General features: G+C 43.8%; 1 protein-coding gene across 1 annotated transcript in view; it reads left to right on the top strand.

The window, feature by feature from the left end:
- ERBB4 (erb-b2 receptor tyrosine kinase 4) overlaps positions 1-12341 on the top strand; it is a 572997-nt gene that overhangs the window by 266056 nt on the left and 294600 nt on the right. The window lies entirely within an intron of this gene.

The following is a 12341-nucleotide window of genomic DNA, read 5'->3' as shown; positions in this document are numbered from 1 at the left end:
CACTTCTGTCTTGCCTTGGTGGGCAAAAAATATTTACTAAAAGCAATACACTTTCTATTTTTCTTAGATCCTGCAAGAGAACAGCAAGTGGTCACAAAAAGGGCGTCAGCTAAAAGCTCAGGGCAGCAGATCAAGCAAGTGCAAGTTCTCTGTTTGCAGAGGATGCACTTGGGAAAGGAGCAGTTGGGAAAGGTATCACAGGGTTTCATAGTGCAGGCAGCACTTTCCAATAATTACTATTTTTTGTATTTGATGCAAAATGTTTGCCGTGGTCCTCAGCTAAAGAGTACAGAGCAGATTTTCATTTTTTCCCAGCTACAGGTGTCCCAGAGGTAGCTGAAGGGGTAGAAGGCAGCACCATCAAATGCAGCACAGCTCAGGGTCTCCACAATAGCTCAGCTGATGTCCTTCAAAGCTGATCAAGTGATCTTGGCTTGGGTGAGCAAGATTAAAATAAGGAATACTCACCTGGGTGATTTTTCCCCCTTTTGTTTGTCCTTAACAAAGCAGAGGTTTCTAAAACTGCCTCTGGGATCTGATTTTGAGTTTGTTAAGGAAATACTGCATTATTCCTTTGAAGGTCTTTGTCTTTCATAATTTTGTGTGTTGCTTCTAACACTGCTGTTTCCTGGCCAGCCGTGTTTCTGGCAGTGTCTCCTTTTCTCTGGTTGGATATTGCTCTTACCCTTTTTAAACCTTTTTCACATGGTAGGGTGAGGGAATTTCCACAATTCCTTATGAAATTGCCATGTTAGAAATGGTGATTCTGGCTAGCAAGAGGCAGGGATCTCAGCCATTCTCAGCCTTGGCACCAAGTGACATCACCTGAACTCAAGCCTGCCTTCAAACCCAAAAAGAAATGTCTCTTCAAGGATTTAATATACTTTAACTTAATTTTATACAGTTCACACTCCTCACTTTTTTGTATTCAAGCCTTGTGTAGGCACAAACAGGTTTGTTTATAAATGCTGACAGTATATCTCTCTATCAGATCCATAGAGAAGCCTCTGTTATGGGGTGTAGGAAATATATCTGCTGTAGGTAGGGGCACTGAAGGAATCTCCAGTCTTTTTTTGAAGTCTCTGTCACCATAGATGAGACAAAATCTCTGAATTATAAAACCATGTAGGACAGATTGGAGCTTGTGCCAGTTGCAGTGACTGGGGGAGGGATTTCAGGGGAAGCAGTTTGTATCTGCAAAGTGTTAAGTGCCCTCTCAAAAAAATCCCAAAACCAAACACAAACCCCATCAAAACCTTGAAAACTTAACTACTCATACCTCCACAGATTTGAAAGCCAAATGTAAATAAAACCCCTCCCAGCTTTATCCAGTAGTGGGGTTTTTTTTTTTAATCTTTTTAAAGTGTCCTCACCCAAAGACCATGATTTCTAAGGCAGGCAAAATTTTCTTGGAGCGTAATAAAAATAGTTATTCAAAAACCTTCTTCAGCTATGGAAAAAATGTTTAATTAATGGGGTTTTAAAAAAATAGTTCAAAGTTCTCTAATCCTTGCCTCAATATTTGTATCAAATCTGTTGATGAGTTTTTGCAGAGGGTTCTGTGATGTCTGCTTGTGCCACTGGCTCTTGAGCCAGTCCTACAGTATTTTGGGAAGGATTTCCATGTCACTGACACTTTTCCCTACCCTGAGCAAGCAGTTGAGCTGGCTTTGTGTTTGAGTTGAAAGGGCCCCAAAATGTGTTGTAGTTTCATGTACTCTGTAGGAATTGGTTGAGCTGCTTTGCTTGTGGAAGCACAAGAGCTGCTTTTTTTGTGTTTGTGTTCTGAGAGAACAGTGAGCAAGTCTTCAAGAGACCAATGGGGAGATTTCAGCCACAGCAGAACCTTTCCAGAGCTGGATAAATGGCAGGCAAGAGAAGGCCACGCCTTTCTAATCCGAGTGCAAGGCAAACTTCTCCAGGGGATCGTGCAAAGTGAGATTATTTACCCTCATATCAGTATTCTGTCAGTTGGAAGTGACCCACCGAGGTGCAAAGAGAACATTGTGGTGTTTCAGTCAAGGTTTGAACATGGGCACCAGGAAGGGCACTCAGGTCAGCCCCTTCAGAGGTGAATGAGATGAGAAACTTTGCCCTTGTCTCACTTGTGAGAAAAGGCCATGAGACCTAGAGAGTGTATTACTTTAAGCTTGAGATAAAGCTGCCAATGTTAATTGTTAAACTCTTGTAATTTGTTAACAAGGCCATAGACAAAATAAAATGCAATTACCCATGCTTGTTTTGCAAACTAGTGAACAATTTAGGAGGCTGTGAGAAGCAGCAGCGAATCATGCAAAAGTATTTGTGGTTAAAATCAAATCTGCTGCTTTCCAATCAAAAGGGCCTCTACACCTTAAGGCAAGACTCAGGGGAGAGAGATTTGGTCTGGTGTCAGCAATGCTCAGGCTGATCCCAGTGGGTCTAGGTCAGGACTTTGTGTACATAATCATAAATCAACACAAATTAACCCAGCTCTGGCTTTTGGGTTATTGTTGCGGTGCGTTTTTGGGGTGGGGGCACCCCGGGGATATCCCCGGAGGGCCCCCTAGGCTGTGAGTTGGCTGGCAGCAGCAGGCAGGCAAGGAGACTCCACACGGCTTCTGAGGGTTCTGATCAGATGAAGGTTTATTTGGGGTTCCACCCCTGGGAACAGCATGGTTACTGGGGGGAAGGGGGGAAGGGGGAGGGAGCCTAGGGGAGGGAAGGGGCAAGAGGGGGGAAGAGGCTGAGAGAGCGGAAGGGCTAAGAGCGCGACTGATGTCATAGCACAGCTTAAGAGGGGAATTGAAGTGGGCGCAGAATCACACTGGGCCAATGGGATTACAGGTACATCATGGTTCAGGGCAGGACCACAGGCTTAGAATATAACATACATTTTGGAGGGGTGAGACAGAGCATACCATTTAAATAAAATGGAATACAACAGGTTATTTTTTGACTGGACCTAATTTTTGGCACTTGAAGGTGATTTAGCCCTGAAATGAGTGGTGGTGAGTGGTAGCCCTAAAACTGTAAGAGGGGAATTGGGAGTTGGCTGCTGCTGACGTGACCCGCAGTGAAGCTTCAAAAGTTGTGTCCTAGGGAGCTCATTTACCTCCTGGTTTGGTGTTCTTCTCCGAGTGCCTCTCTTGCTGCACCAAGATAACCTTCAAGTAGCTTGAGTTTGAGGCATGGAGAAGATGATAACACTTAGCATGGATGATGCTCTCAAATCACTCCAAAGAGATTTGGGCTTGGGGAGCCTTTGGATGTTTCTTAAAAAGAGTATGACAAGCTGAAGTTTCTCCGGTAGGATTACATAGCTTGAGGGAAGACCACATATATCAAAAGCTTCACAGCACTGGCTTAGTTATTGTGTCTTCTATTCAAAGCTTTTTTTCTGATCAAATTAGGCTTTGAATCCATGCCAGCCTCATAAATTTGGTTGGTGTTGGTTCTCCCCTGCCCGAAAAATTAAAAAAAAGAAAAATTACAAAGACTTTCAAACTGTGCTGTAATGATATGAATAAACAGTCCTTGTGTATTTAATATAAAAACAGTTAAGAGCTTTCTTTTTCTCATAGATTAAGAAAATAGCCAGAAAGGAAATTCATGGAGCAAATTTAGTGCCTTGAAATATTTCAAAGAACTTGCAGGCAGTGAACATTTCCCCTGTTTGTGCTGGCAACCCTTGTGGTGCCTGAAGGAAATTTTAGTGTTGAGAGACACTTTGAATCATTGAAGAAATACTATGGATTTAAGCAATAGTCTCTAGCTGATTAAATTGTTAGGACTTCATTCCTACTTGGAGATGGGCCCCCTCCCAGAGATTTTGGGAATGTACAATATGGAGTCATACTAGGCATTTTTAATACTATTCAAAATGAGCTTTTTAGTTCTTAGAAGATATAATACTTTTCTACTCACATGCTTATTTTCCTAGGGAACATGTTCTCTAAAGCAAGAAAACTTCCTGCTGCTTAAACCTTCCTGCTGAAAGTTAATGCCCTTTGTGAGACTTCTTGGAATACTGCACAAAATCCCTCCTCTGGACCAGGGATGCAGCAAATTGTGTAGATTGCCAAGAACTTGTCCAACACCTTTGACTTTTGGACAGCATATTTGCATGCTGTTATCTCTTCTGAATGTCACTGTGTTGCTGTTTGCCATCACTGATCATGCCTGGAGTCCGTCTTGTAGATGCATCAATCCTTCATTCTCACCTGTAGTCTGTTGCTGACCATCCAGCAAAGCTTTCTGACATCTCTTTAACTCAGAGCATGTGGGTAAATGTCTTTGGCTTGCAGGACTCAAGTACATGCTTCACTGTGCTAAATATAGATGAACTCTTAAGTACTTGCTTGTTTAAAATGATTGTTTTCTAATGGCGTGAGGTTTCTTCTCTTAATGTGGTTAACAAATTGCTGATGGCCAGTTTCATATTCTTCACTCACATTTAATATTTGCAAGAATTTGCCATCTACTGTACTTTGGAAAAATGCCATGAGTTGGCACTGAACTATTCTGAGGGATATTTTTGCTAATATGTTGTGTTCAATCACACCAGTCTTTGTTACCATCTACATACATCATCCTTAATAATTTCTTTTCTCTTACTGGGTGACTGGAGCTAATTTTTAAAATGGTTTTCATGAGTTACTGAAGACAAATAATGTTTATCTAATGAATCATCAAATGGAGTTTTTGTGCTAAAACTATGTAACTATTAAATATGCAAATAGTTCTTTTGACAGAATTCAAATTCTCCTGAAACTTGACTCAATAAATGAAGGTGAATCAAACTTATAGTTATGATTCATGAAATTACATGTGAACCTCACAATATGTATTTAAACTGTGCCCACTCTTAGAAATAGAAATCACAGAGCCAAGTTGCAAACTGGTTTCCAGAGAGCTGTGACCAGCTTCTCCTGTGCTTTGACCTTCCTGCAGCTCCTGATTTGGATGCCTGTGTTGGAACTCTGACACTGTGCATCAGTTTACCAGAATTTCTGACTATGCCTTCAGTGGGAACTCTGTCCTCAGGTGGCTTTTATGTAGCTGTGCTTTGCATTGTGGCTGTGGACATTTTCTGCCATGTAAATATGCTGTTTTATTGGTGTGGGTGTGTGAAAGGCTGGTTCTTTGAGGAATCTGAAATGGGCACAGTCACCACTACCAGTGCTCCCACAGGATGATTGATCTTGAGCCTCAAATATGAAATTGAATAGCTTTTCAAATTGCTCCAGTCCTTAACATTTCAGTGACATTCTAGAGCCTGTAAATGTAAGTTCAAATACCTTGAATCGTCTAGTGCATTACAGACTCTGTGTTGTTGGGTACAAGCTTGTTATTTTTCCCCAAAAAGTGCTGTCACAATTAGGTTGTATAAGCTTTTTATGTAAATCTATTAAACTCCATATTGAAGGGTGACATAAATAAATGCCTGCCATTCACTTGTTGCTGCTTGGTAATATTGAACCTAAATCTTAACATTCAAAGGATGAATAAATTATAGACCTGTTAGTTTTATGGTTTTTTTCCAGCTTGCTGGTAGCAATCCCATCATCCTGCACAGCTGTTGTGCCTTTGTCTTGTTCCACCAATAGTGACATCCAGTGCCTTGGCTCATTAACTTCCTTTCAGCCTTTCTCCCTCCAGCCCTCTCTTGGTTTGAAAGACAGGTGTCTGCCAAGGAAGATTCCCTTGGAACAGAAAATGTGACCCCCGCCTTCCCCCCAAATTATTATCACTCTGAAGTTACGGGGCTGTCACGCAAAGACGTGGGGAAGGGAATGACAGACCGTTGCCGGTACGCATTGGCACGGCAGACGAGCAAACACAGCGGCGCCGGGCACGAGCACGAGCCCCAAACGCCTCCTGCCGCCTCGCTGCAGTTCCCGGCGCGGCCGCCAGGGGCGCTGCTGGCTCCGGGCGGGCAGGGCGGCGCGGTGACCCCGCGCTCCTGCAGGGGGCGCTGTGCGGCGGGCGCTGAGGCGCCGCGGGGATGGCGGCCGGGCTGAGGGGGCGGTCACGGGCGGCAGCCGCCGGCGATGGCCGGGCTCCCGCGCTGAGGTGGCCCGTACGGGGACACCCCACACGTCGGCTCTGGACCCCCCAAACAGCCGGGAAACAAAAACGAATGAGCAGAGTTGCAGTGCAGGGAAAGATCGGGATCTCCGAGTCCAGCGCTCGGGAGGGGCCGCGGCAGCGCCTCACGGGCAGAGGGCCCGGCAGAGCCGATCCCGGCGTTTCGGCGCCTCAGTTCCTGAGCTCCGAGCGGCAGGGAAGCAGGTAAATGGCTCCTTCGTCCCCTGATCCTGGAAACAGGACTGAGCAAAACCCAGCCAAGCCTCCAGGGGAGCCACCTCATCCTTTTTTCGCCCCCAGCCAGGGGGAATTTCAATGGAAGGTTGCAGCACACAGCTACATCTTCTGTTTCCCAATTGTCCCATTTGTCTCTCAGGCAATGCCGTCCCACCCCTGCACTGTCCTTCTTCCAGGTAGCAGATGGGAGAAAAAAACACTGAAAAAACCAAATCCAGTACAAGGCCTTTTTATTTATTTCAATCTCTTTTGACTAGTGGTGCAAAATTTTGTCTTCCTCATGCACTTGCCTCTTTGGAGATGCACCATTCCTCTGCCAGTGCATGGAACATTCACAGGGCCCTGGCCCAGGGCTCCCTGGTGAGTTCATCAAGAGCTTTCTTGAAGGACGATGGTGGAGGAAGACTCAGTAATGCTGATTATATCTTTATTAGGTATTTAAATGTTTCTGGTGAGGAATCTGTTCACTGGGGAGCTGTGCTAAAGGAGGATGACAGAACACCCATGTGATTGTCCTGGTTCCTTTTATAGTGCTGTTTCTGCTTTGTGGAAGGAGTCTAAAATCTGTTAATTTCCCAGAATCTCATTAAAGACTCATTTGGAAAGCTGGAAAAGAAAATCCCTACTTTGCATCAGTCTACCTACATTTAAAATAATTGCAGTGGTTGAACTGACCAAAAGCTCTCCACTTCAGGTAGTTAATCGGTAGCTTCTGTTTCTATAGGTTCAGCAGTCAGGGTGAAGAAAGAGACGAGACAAGAAGGGAATTACTATTCTTCCTGTTATAATAAGGCCTTGATTATTCTTGCATGAAACAGATTTTATTTATCTCCCTGAGCATTTCATAGATTTCCTTTTATAAGGTTAGTAGAGGTACTTTTTCATCTTGTCACAGCTCATTCCTCCCACCCTTCTTGGTGTTGATTTTCACTAGCTGCAGGGTCAGTGAGTCCCAGTGTATTTTGTCTTTCAACTCTTTGATCATTCAATCTTGGCAGGGTTATTTTGGAGGTTTGGGGCTTTTAAAATATATTTTAAGTAATTGCCAAATGATTTTGGATAATGAGCTATTGAAGAGCAGCAGAAGATTTCCCCACCACTACCAGCAGCAGGACAAAACAAAGATAAACGCAGCATTGATATTCCTGCCTTTTGGGAAAATTCTGCTCCTTCCTTTGTGATAACCCTGATGTGGGATGACAAGTTAAAGTATCCAGAAATTGGGCAGAATTAAATGCCCAAAATGCAGAAACACATTGGCACTGACAGAGGGAATTGTGCTGGGAGATGTGGCGGCACGAGCTCGCCGCCGCGTTGTCTGGGCTGCAAGCTCAGCTTCGAAATCAGCAAAGTGATAAATCACAAGTGCCGTGAAGAAACATGTTGGCAAACTGAGGATGAACTGAACTGAACCAGGTTATTCCACTCAGCTCCTCAGAAATATTTCAATCTGAGCTCGCAGAAACGTTCTTCTTTCCTTTGGGATTTTCCAAATTACTGCTAAGGAAAAAAAACATTAGGGAAAAAGAAAATATTATCAGTTAAATAAACTGATAAAAGGAAGAGAAAGAGGCACTGCCAGGAAGCTGGGCTTGGGTCACTGGAGCATTTCTGGCTCAAAGCTTGAATCCATCTCTGTTGCCTTTCCCCCCTTTACAGAAGCTGTGACTGTCATTTTTGGGCTGAGCTACTGTGACATGGCTGCTGCAATTTCAGGGTATCAGTTTTTGTCATCATTCTTGTCCTATTTTACGTAATCTGTAACAGAGCAGGTATGGGTTTTATTCATCCTTATTGTTCAGAGGAACATTTAGGTGGGAATCAAAACTGAGCAGAAACAGGTAAGAAATGGTAGGTGACATCATCATTCATTCCCCCATCAGGACAAGAGACAAGCACATTGCCAGGGTTTGGTTTTCTATGGCCTCCTAAGGAGGGCAGTGGGAATAATGAAAAAGTCTGAAACTTGTGCAACAAAAGACAATGGATTGTCTCTGAAACTGCCTGTTTTCCTGGTGGCTTAGTTCAAATGTGCCCAGAATTCTGGGTTATGCCTATCAGAAAACATCGAGCAAATCCTTTGGGCTGTGAATTTCTGTGTAATAGATCAGGGATCACTGGCAAAGTCCTCCAAGGCCACTCTTCTGCAAATAACAAGCAGTTTTCAGGAGGAGACAACCTTTTGAAAACATTTGTATGTCCAAGGGAGCTGTTACCAGGTGCTGAGCACTGGACATAAGCATAAGGAAGGTTTGAGAAAAGCAGTCAAAGATTTACAATTCTGTTGAAAGAATGAGCTGGTAGGAAAAGCAATTCCCAGAGCAATTATAATTCACCTCTGGGGTGTCCAGAGTTCACAGAGAGGTAAAGACAGCCCTAGACCTTGGCAACAGATAGAAGTATGTCTTGTATTGACAATGAAAAAGTAGCAGCTTGAAAACCAATGTTTAGAATATATAAAATTCTATAATAATAAAGGTTAGTAAGGTAGAACAGTTAAAAAGAAGACATATGTTCATAAATCTTTCTGCTGTCCCCACCAAAGGAGCTAATCTTGGTGTTCAGTTTGCTTTGCTTTTAGACATCCTGCTCCATCCTACAGGGCCAGGTCTGTGGTGTGCCTGGGGTCAGGTTTGGATGCTGTTGCTCAGACCATCTCCAGTGAGATACTTGCCTTAGGAGCGTTCATGGTACGATGCAGAGGAGTTCCCGGGGTGGATTCTTGTCATTTTTCCATCGTCTGGAAGATTTAGGTAGCAAAGGTTGTGTGGAGGCCTAAGGGCAGCCTTCCAGTATCTCAAGGGGGCTGCCAGGCCAAGGACTCTTCCTCAGCAGCTGCAGTGATGGAACAAGGAGTAATGTGTTCAGACTGAAACAGAGGAGATTTGGGTTAGGTATGCAGAAGAAATTCTTCTCTGTGAGGCTGCTGAGGCCCTGGCACAGGTGGCCCAGAGAAGCTGTGGCTGCCCCATCCCTGCAAGTGTCCAAGGCCAGGCTGGACAGGACTTGGAGCAACCTGGGATAGTCGAAGGTGTCCCTGCCCATGAGAGGGGGTGGAACAATATGGACTTTCAGATCCCTTCCAATTCCAACCATTTTGTGATTATAAAGGCTATAAAATCTGTTCTGCTCCACTTCACATCCACCAGCAGCATAAACTCCCTCACATGCTGCACTGCCTCAGAAAGATTCTCAAATGGAAACCTGACAGTCCTTGAGTGCCTGCTGTGCCAGGGTCTCTCCCTGTGTTTGACACTGTATTAAGAATTGCCATGTGCTTCTAAAGCAATTTCCTTGCGCAGCATTCCCAGGCTGTCTGTGCCCCGGGGTCGCTGCTTCCCAGGGACAGCCCTGGGACTGGCAGCTCCCACAAAACGCCTCTGTGGCTATTCCTTTGGCAGCACACAGTGTGCAGCCCCCTCTGGCCTGCCCCCGCACATCCATGGGATGTGCAGATCCCAGCTTCCAAAGGAGCTGGGCTCTGGAGTTCAGTTGGGAGCCAGAGGTTATTAGAGTTGTAATTATGGAGTTCTCTCTGAAATAAGACATGCAGCCCCAGCTAGTTTTAGGCCTGTAGGAAAAAGTAAGCACTTGACATGAGTTTGCACTGTGTGAGCTCTCTTTGGAGAAACCCTTATGCACTTCACAGGGATGTGTGCTGGTTCTGAGGATTTCACTGTAAAAGAGAGGTGTGAGGTACTGGGAATGGGGAAAAAAAATTCCTTAATTTTACAGAGTGTGCATGATGCTCCCAGCAGGCAAATTATTATAGCTTAAGTCTATAATTAAATTAAAATGCAATGTCTTAGTATTTCCTGGGCAGCGCCTCCATGAAACACCAAACTGTTTCTTTTAGAGAGAGGTTGTGTAACTTGCCTGGTGATGACTGGATAGAGATACATGAATAGTCTGGAGCAATGAAGGAGTGACTGGAATACTAAACCCTGTTCCCAGAGGCACTGGGATGAGGGGATGAGAGTGTGCATCCTCTATGGACACCGTGAAAAAGGAGCATTGCTGTTTTACCTCTCCTGCCCTAAGGGCATGGCTTCTGACTGGTACAGAATGACAGCTGGGGGAAAAAAAAAAATTACATATGCTAATTACTCCAAAATGAATTAATTGCTGTTAATTATTTTATCACAAAATCAATTAATATTGTACTGCAACCCATTTTTAATTAAAGGAGTCGATAAAAATCAGATAAACTGTGGACACAGCAAAATTGTGGCAAAACTCCAAAGTTAGTCTCTAATAAGAAATGAAGCCCCAAACAGTTCAGCACTGAGATTGAATTAGTTGTTATTTTATTAAAAAATAAGAGCCCACAGCAAAAACATGAAAGCAGAAGCTTCTTTGTGAGAGAGGATAAAGCTTTTTGTGGTCGTGAATGAAGTTGAAAAGGACACTAGTAGCTATGGGTTTTTTGTAGCTATCTACATGTTTCTGAGGTAATTTTCACCTTCATTTAAAGAAAAAAAAAAAAAAGAAGAATCACTGTATTCCGGTGTTTAGGTTATTGTGCTTAAAGTGATGCTTGAAAGGGAATAGATCTTCAGTACTTAATCACCCCTTGAACAAAAGCATGCTTTATATTCTGCACCATCAGTTAAACAAACTCTCAGTAGTTTTGGTCCTAGTCCTGGAGTAAAGAGGTTTCTAAAGTTAAGAAAGTAAATGAAAAAAAAAATCAGTTCTGTGGAAGTATCTGGGCAGAAATGTGATTGAAGGGGTGGTATGTAACAAATTCCGGGCCAGATCTCAGGGTGACATAACTCAGCGCTGCTCTGTTGGCATTCCTGGGGTTTGTGCTGTGCCCATCTCAGAGCCACAGCTGAAAGAGGCTTCTGGGAATTCAGAGATACCAGTCATTCACAACTGGATAATGGCAAGAACAAAACCTGGAGAACATCAGAGGCATAATTAATCCACTGCCTTTGCTTTTGAGTCATTATGTGGGGTATGTGAGTGGGTGGAAGTTTGCATTAGAAAGGAAGATGTTGTGCTGCAGTCTAGAAAAGGATGTGGATGTCTGGTGTGTGGCAAAAACATGCAGGTGTTTGGATGCTGGTATCTTATTTTTGGAATGATTTGCTGGCTGGTTAATGATGGCAGCCAGGAGAAATGGATATGGGCTTCCAGAGGATGGGTAGGTTTTGTGGGGAGATGCAGGAATGCTGTAATGTATGTGCCTAATAGAGATAAAGTTATCTGGCCTAAATTTTTCAAACTCATGAGCAGAATTTAATGTTTGGGGCTTCATTGACTAATGCACAAAGCAATTTGAGTAATGAAAAACTGCTCTTTGTCAAGCAAAAGCAAGAGGCATTGATGGAAAAGCTAATTTATTTACTCTTTTATGGAGAGAACATGCTTTGCTGAAGTTCAAAACTGAGTGTGCAGCTATTGATGAGTATTCCAGTGAGTAAAATGGCTAATGAAAGCACTGACACCCTCCCCGTGCCTCTCTTTTGAGACATGAAAGTTGCAGCTTTGCTGAACGTTTGTAAAGGAAGGGCTCACAAGTGTTCGTTGTTTTTGTGTGGTAAAAACTTGCATTTTTCAAGTATTAAGTGCTAGAAATGGCTTGTTTCAGAGTACTGAATGGTTGGAAGGCTTTGGGTATTCATGGGCCTGTCCTGGCTGCCCCATCCTTCCCTTGCCCACAGCAATCTGCCCTCACCTAAAGCCTTCTCTGCACTCCTGCTACAGTTGTGGCTCCCCCAGAGGGTCTGTGATCCACAACGTGGGGGCAAAAGAAAACTTGCTCATTTTCCCTCCAGATGAAAGAAGAGAGTCATTGCCAGAATTCACCCTGCCCCACGTCTCATCAGCAGTTCTGACATTGTTGTGTATTTATGGGTCCCCATCTGATGTGTTGTTTAGGAGCACTTTGGTTCACAATTCCTGATTCTAGAGACTTGTACAATTTTGCTATGACCAGTTATAACACCCACGTGTGGAGCTGCCAGGTGAATTGTGTACTTCATCTGGCTAAAGTCCATCTTCCTCCCTAAAGCTGTGTCCATAACCTG

This window comes from Pyrgilauda ruficollis, unplaced genomic scaffold, assembly GCF_017590135.1.
Source record: "Pyrgilauda ruficollis isolate IOZ18807 unplaced genomic scaffold, ASM1759013v1 scaffold83, whole genome shotgun sequence".
NCBI lineage: Eukaryota > Metazoa > Chordata > Aves > Passeriformes > Passeridae > Pyrgilauda > Pyrgilauda ruficollis.
Note: the sequence above shows the minus strand (reverse complement) of the source record. Positions and strands in the feature narration are given on the sequence as shown.